Genomic DNA, 7,796 nt, shown 5'->3' on the forward strand with positions numbered 1-7,796 from the left:
CATGGTGTGGAGGAGTGGCCCTTGGCCAGGTCTCACGTACAGCTTTGCATGTAGCACTCATATCAGCGGCTGCAGCCCCAAAATGAGCTGAGATGGGGTGTGCAGTGCAGCCAGCACCAGGACACTCCACCACAACACTCAGCTTATATAAAGGTGATGCTAGCGGGGTTTATCTCTCTGTGCTCTCTGAGCTGAAGTTGTGGATGCTGCCTGCTCCAGAACTCTGTATCTCTGAGGACCTTTGGGGCCAGCCAGCCCATCCCCAGGACTCCTGGGCCTGTGTGCCCACGTGTGTCTGTGGGTCTGTGCGTGCCCATGTGTGTCTGTACCCTTCACGTTTCTGCCCTCTACTTCCATCAGTGACTCATGTGAAAAATAAATTGAACGTGGCTTGTACTAGCAGAGTTGTTCCCTTTGAGTAACACTTAAAATAAAACTTTGCTAACTTAGATCAATGAACCTTCAGCACGGTGAAATTATACCCGCAATTGCAGGTTAAGGTGTGATGTGTTTACAGGACATTCCTAGCGATCCTTCTTACATGTTTTGGCAAAAGTGGCACTTGGATACAAGAACTATTTGCTTGCGAAACACAGGCATGAGGTATGTGGTATCAGCAGCTTGATTCCCATTGTGTAGCACTCGGGCCCTGCCTGGATCACCATCCCAGCTGACACCACCAGGCCTTCAGGCTCAGACTGCACGCCCTGGTGAGGAGGCACAACAGGTTGTTGGCCTCTGCAGACAAGGCCGGAAGAACCTCACACCAATGAGCTACACAGCTCGCTTCATTCCTACAGGTGAAGGAAATAAATTGCCTGCAGTTGAGCTAAATGTGTTTCTAACTATTTGCAGGCTTCCAGGGTCTGGTCTGCCTAATTAAGCTATAGGAAGAGGATAGAAATTCACATGATACACATATAACCAAATATATATACTGGCACCTTTTGAACGCCAGATGTGAAATGCTACCTAAGAAACCTGTGTTATGTTTGATCTGGAGTGGACAAAGTGGGTGAATTTTATCTCCACCTCATGCATTTTTTGTTAGTTTGACAGAGAGTGCAGAGGAGCTGACAGCATACAGCCTGCCACAGAGATCTCTGACCAGCGGCTGAAAGAAGAGAGAAAAAATTGTTTTGATTTGAGGAGCTGAAACAGTTAAAGCAGAGGGGCTAAAGCAGCAACGTGAACCTGACCTTCTTTCAATTTCCACCATTATGGCATTGGCAACTTGAGTCCGATCTTCCCAAGGTGAATCGGACCTAAATTCTGGGAAATAATAATAAAAAAAATCCCTACCTCTAAATCTACTGCATTATTAGATAGGTGGCTGCATAGAAGTATAACTCGGAACCCTGCAATCTAAAAGTCATCGGTTTCTTTTCACTTTTACTGACTGCATGTGGGCTTTTCCTAACTTTCTTTGATGTGGGTAGGTCACCATGGATGACAGAGGTCAGGACGCTGCTGAACAACAGGCACAGGTCATACAGAGACTTGGGGAGACATGAACCACAGTAATCGGTTCTGAAGTCATCGGTATTCAGCCCCTGTTTGGGCTTTCCAAACTGTGAAACTGTGGTTTCCAAAGAGCCTGAGAGAACTGAGGCACCAGGTTGAAAGTAAGATTCTAGGCCCATATGTATGGCCTAGGTTATCGGCCTGGAGGCTGACACAGCTGCTCATTTCATCAGAGAAAGTCTCACTATGGATAGGCTGTTGGAAGATGCTGTTAGCTCGCTCTCTCTCAATAGAGCAGTACTGGAGATGGGATACTTCCTACTAACCACAGTAATTCACCTCCTTCGGTGCCGTGGAGCCAGATGAGTTTCACATGGTAATGGGAAGGACATTTCTTAAAGCATAGCATTCTGGTAATGTTTCTTCACTGATTTCTTTGACACACACATAGAAGTTTATTATCTGAGTAGCACAGTGGCACTACACTGATATGTTCAGTCTGTCCTAAAATCTCTTAAGTGCTATGAGAATAAATCTGCTGCTCTTCTTACTGTTTGCAGTTGATAGTATTGCATGGGTTTCACACTTTCTCCTGTGGTGTTATTCAGTGAGTCACTCTGAAGATAACATAAACTTCAGCTATGGTTTATGGAACTTTCTGCTCTCAGTAAGAAGCACATATAAATATCCTGAAGTAATTCATTAAGAAAAAAGAAGTATTAGAAGATGGTTCATAAGACTAGGGAGTTCTAAGGAGTGAAAGAAAACAGAAACCCAAGCCAGTGGTACAGTTTTATTAAAGTGCTGAGCAAATATTCACCTGACAATACGGTGACAAAACCTGTTCACTTTTGCACTATGAATATAGAGACAGTTCTGCAGGAGCTGCTGAGCAGGTCTATGCCTGCCTGTATCAGTGGAAACTGGGATTAAGTGCTAGGAGTGCTGAATGCTGATGAAGACAAAGCTGCATACAGCCACTCTTAATAGTGTAAACTAATACATTTTTCAGTATCACTGAATTTGCTTACGAGAGACTCAATAGCAAAGAGCATATTTGTTCTTGTTGGTAATGCTGACACTGATTCAAGCAGTCTCTTGTCTGACAAAGGCTTGCTGCACACCTCTTCTCAAAACTGTGATTAAGGTCGTGGCAATCATACTGTTCAGATTCTGTTGTAAATGACATTGGATATAGGATAGTTTCTGGCTGCAGTGAAAAAAAAAAAAACCCAACAAATTGTAAGGTCAGAAGCACAAGTCTTATGCCTATAACACTGAAGACGATAATAAAAATGTGGTTTTGAAAGAAGAGTTATAAAAAGTATCCTCAGGCATGGAAGTAACGATTATGTACTGCTAGCAATTTGCATTCTGCTAAGTTAGAGAAGGGCACTTCTGACAGATGATTGTTGAACCCCCATCAAAGTCATAGGGAATTATGTAAGAAATATCAATGTAGCCATTTTCAGTGTGCTACAACGGTGTCTGCATGTCAAGAAGTAGGGCTGAGGCAACCGCATCCAGGTTTTCTGTGTGAGATAACAGAAGCAGACTTTGCAGGACTGGAAACCACCTGTATGTTTCTGCACTTAAACAATTGTGCTCAGTTTGTGTAACCCTAACAGCTTCCTTTAACCTTCTGTTCTGTAGGGCTCAGCATCTCACAGGTAAATTAAAAAGCTAAACAAAAATGAGAACTTTTTGTTGAAGCCTGATTAAATTTCACAGTTTGTGTGTAATGAGAGTACTGCTTTATTTTACGCCTCCAGCAATCTGCAATGTCTTTTCTCTCTATGTTGGTTTGCGTGCAGCTCTCATGACTGTGTTACCAGAATGCCAACATGTCTCTGCTTGGAAGATACAGGCACAGATTGCATATTCTTCAGCTTTGATTCAGCTCCAGCTTCAGACTTGAGAACAGACAGAGCGCAGTTTGCCTGGATTCCAATACAGAAAAGCCACAGACTTGTGGAACACTATTAAGAGAGGGGTGGCAAATTCTCATTAGGGATGTGTTAGCAGGAACTGAGGTGGTTGAGAGAGAAACTAATGTGTCATAAAACCTTCACCAAATAGAGGGAAATATGTTGGACAAAAATTGTATTTATTGCTTAACACAGTCTTTGTTTGTTATAAGTTGCTGGAAGTTTTTGTTTGTTTGTTTTTCTGGTACAGCGTTTGGAATGCCTGGAGCTCTTTACAGGCAAAGAAGAGAGGAAGATTGTAGGAAAACCTAGGAGGAGTTGTAAGCTTATTTCAGTTTCTGGTATTATTAATGATTTCCTGTATGCATTTCACAATTAATCCTCTTAGGAGATGTCCTTGTCTGATTAAGGTGAAGATGTTCCTTATGTTGTTCAGGTAGATGTGTACAAACACTGTGGGGGAAGGGAAGCTGCACAACTGAATAATTAAAATCCACGGGTCCTACATATACATATCATCACAGATCTGCTTGAGGCATTTTAATGGCTCTGCAAAATGGATGCAAGTGAAAAAACCCCTCAGCAGAATGAACTCATGGAAGCAGTCAGTAAAGAACAGAAACACCCTAATGGAGATAGAAACACTTCTAACTTCTCAAACCCATTTTTCCAGAAGGAGCTACATCATAATTTCAAAGGTAGGCCTGGGAACTAAAAGTCATGGCTCTTAACATTAAAGCCTGGGAACTATATGTTTGCTTAATGAATGTTTTATAATCAGTAAGTTGCTTCACAGCTTGCCAACTATCAGGCCATTCCTGTTCACACAGATAAACTACCTATACCTGATCCACAAGCCTGTCATCTGCCCCACTGGACACCTCTCTTTGCCAACCATCTCCTCCCTCAAAATCTTGTTAGCGCTGTGTTATACTCAGTGCAGTTGCTTCCAGCCTGATGTTTTCTGTGTCTAGATCAGACTTACAGCAAGAATGGCACTTTCTTCCCAAATGTCTGTTTACTGAAAATGTAGTAGTATCTATCTCCACAATCTTGCCGTTTTAGACATCACAGTTACTGAAGTACAATTAACTCAGTAAAGTGTTAGGAAAACACAGGAATATCCAATCTGTTCTACCAAAGTACTGAACTGAACTCATGCACTCATGGCCTTGAGATGCCAGGATGGGGGCAGGGGAAGCAGTGTGCGGGGTACAGTGCTCAGCCTGGTGCTGGGCCACAGGACTTATGTTTGCCAGGGGCACCTCCTCACTTTGGGGCTGCTGCAGGTTGCTTTAATTGATAACTCATATTTATATGGCATCTGATACATGGTCTGAGAGAGAGGAACCGTTTTAAACTATCGGAGAGGAGATACAGATTAGATATTAGAAGGAAATTTTTTACTCAAAGGGTGGTGAGGTGCTGACACAGCTGCCCAGAGAGGCTGTGGGTACCCCTTCCCCAGAGGTGTTCAAGGCCAGGTTGGATGGGGTCTTCGGCTGCCTGATCTGGTGAAGGCAACCAGCCCATTGCAGAGGGTTGGAGCTGGATGATCCTTAGGGTTCCTTCCAACCCAAGCAATTCTATGATCCTATGATTCTAAGATACCTAAGAATCTGCCTTTAGGTGAGAGTAAGGCTGACATTAGGTGAGATTAAGAGCCAAATCCAAAAATGGCAATTTATTCTACTATGAAACAAGTGAAGTATTCTCATGCTTTCTTCTTTGTCATTTGCCAGTCTTAGATCTCACTCACACTTTCCATTTGTCATTCGGAATGACTCCTTGCGGGATTCCATACATTTTTCTGTATGCTGAAGTCTACCTCCTACATCTTCTGTTTGGGAAGTGCCAGTGCATGAAACAATGGAGATTTCAGCTAACAAAGAATGCTCTTTGTCTCAGTGTTGTGACCCTGTGAGTATGTTGGTCAAAGTCATTACTATCTTCTGTGGTGTTGCACTGCTGAAGGAACCCTATAATTTATTGCCCTCTCTCATGATTTTCTATTTTTTCCAAATAGTCACCTTTGCCCCAGATGCATTCTCATAATTTCTGAAGAAGAATATTGGTTCTAATTGCCTTCCCAATGTCTCTGCCCTATCCTGTGACTCTTCTTACGCTTTATATCATTGCAGGCCTCACAAAGGACAGAGAAGACAATGATACGTGAATGTAATTGCTGAGCCAGGATGGGAAGATAACTCTCCCTGCACTTTTTACAGAAATTAAACAAAGAAATTCTGTGTCTGCTAGGTGTCATTGAGTTTCACCTATCTGGAAGAATTGCCCGGACAAATGAGGCATGAATATAATTGCTGAGCTTGAAGTGACTAGATTAAGCCAGTATAATCTGATAACACAGCTTATGTTTATTTTCTTGTAAATTATTTGGGAGGAAGGTTGGAGGGTTTACTGAAGCTGCAGCAGCAACTGATACTTTCCTTTGGGATGGAGAACTTCAAAGAGACTGGGCCTCAGGCTGTATGTTTAGCAAAACCATTGCCAGTTTATACTGATGATCTAATACAAAACATCATAAAGAGCGTTAGATGATAGCCCAGTGAGGAGACCACTGCATGTGGTCAGTTGATAGAATGTAGAAGCTGAAGCCCAAGGAGAACTGCTACATACCAGAGCTAAACTGTTAGCCACAGACCCAGCATGCCAACCAGGCAGAATGAGTGACCTGCTCCTCTAGGATTACTGATAATGGAGTGGTCTAAACTCAACTGATGGAGTGAGTCTCTGATCTGTGTATGACATGTATGCTGGCAGAACAGGAATCATTATCCACCTGCTACACCCACCCTTCCACGCGGACTAATACAACCAGATCATTTATCACTAAGTACAGAACCACACCACCCAATATCCCTGTGACCAATGGAGGAACAATGTAGATCAGGGGGAACTTTCATTCCAAAAACTGACAGCTGTCCTGTATCCTTACTTCTAGGGCAAAGGCTTGTCTTAGGCTTTGGAACTGCAAGTAGATCCCAGGGCCTTGCACCCAAAATCCAGCTCCCATGCTGACAGTTGGAGCTTCATCTTGTTTGCACTGGAGGATTGAGTACCTCCAGGGCAGGAAGTCCTCCCTCCCCCCATGGGAATTCCTAAGCTTTCCACATTTTTGACAAACCCAGAAGATCCCCCTACAGCTGGCTGTTTTTGAGGTTTCTCCATTTGTAGAAGTCACATGTACTCTCATTTTTTTTTTTTTTTTTCCCCTAGAGACAGGCGATGATATTATTTGCAACTCTCAAAGCTGTTTATTCTTCTGAAGATCCCAAATCTAAGGTTGGGTATATGATCCCAAAGGGAGATAAGCCAATAAAAAGAAAAACAAAAACAAACAAACAAAAAAACTAATGAGAGGTCCTGCAAAAGACAACAAATTAATACAATTTACTTAGTTAAAGCATGATCAACCACCTGTCCCTAACAACAGAGTGGTTTTGGTGTGCTCAGTGAAACAGATAGTCAAGACAGCACAGACAGCTGTGCAAACAACCCAGTGATCACCATGGATTGCAAAAGCATCCTAAATTACTGGAGCAACCAGACAGTGACAGCAAATCAGAAGGAAATGACTTTATAATCAACAATGTGTTCTTTAACCAGCTCTGTAACTAAGGACACTGCAGGGTACTGGGGTAACTGGGTGTTTCTGAAAAAAGACTATGGGGAGGAAAGACCCACAACCAGGATCCAGTTTCATCCATGCAACTTCTGGGGAACCCAGGGAGTAAACAGAGGCCAACTCAACCTCATGACCCCTTGTCAGTGCACTATACAGCGCAGCAGGAACCATCACACTGACTCACACAATCCATCCAGGATTACACCATCACTTCCACAGGATGAGGAACTTGTGAAAGAAACCACAAATCCAACCCACACAGCTTCTATCTCTGGCTGCACTATGGCATAGGAATGTCATGTAAAATTGTATATATTTGTGTATTGAACATAACTTGCAAGGTGTTTTTTTTTGTTTGTTTTTTTTTTTTTTTTTTTTTTTTTTTTTTTTTGTATGGGCTGCAGTGAGCCCTCTGTGGAAAGAGGTCAGGGGTACTCTGTGCAGGACACAGCTGGGTCCAGCTGGCTCCAGTGACTGTCATACACAGGTGAGTCCATCAGCCAAGCTGGTGGCAACTCTAAGCCTATCAGATGGATTTTATAGTGTCTCTGTGAAAGATATGTTTAAGAAAGGGTGGAAAGTGCCAGGACAAAAGTAAAAACAAACAAACAAACAAACAAACAAACAAACCAGGCCAGAGCAGGAGAAAGAAGATCATGACATGGGAGACATGACTCTAAAGGAACTGCTGCTGCTGGAGGAGCTATCACGCACTGATCCTAGCCTCCTGCACTGCCTGTCATCTCTCTGAAAGGACT

General features: G+C 42.9%; 1 long non-coding RNA gene across 1 annotated transcript; it reads left to right on the forward strand.

The window, feature by feature from the left end:
* The first annotated feature begins 172 nt into the window (after positions 1-172).
* On the forward strand, positions 173-5,645 carry LOC107052166. Its single transcript, XR_001464433.4, has 2 exons — positions 173-5,312; positions 5,534-5,645. It is a non-coding gene; the product is annotated as an uncharacterized LOC107052166 (long non-coding RNA).
* Positions 5,646-7,796: the final 2,151 nt, after the last annotated feature.

The sequence above is a fragment of the Gallus gallus genome, chromosome 1 (genome assembly GCF_016699485.2).
Source record: "Gallus gallus isolate bGalGal1 chromosome 1, bGalGal1.mat.broiler.GRCg7b, whole genome shotgun sequence".
Taxonomy (NCBI): domain Eukaryota; kingdom Metazoa; phylum Chordata; class Aves; order Galliformes; family Phasianidae; genus Gallus; species Gallus gallus.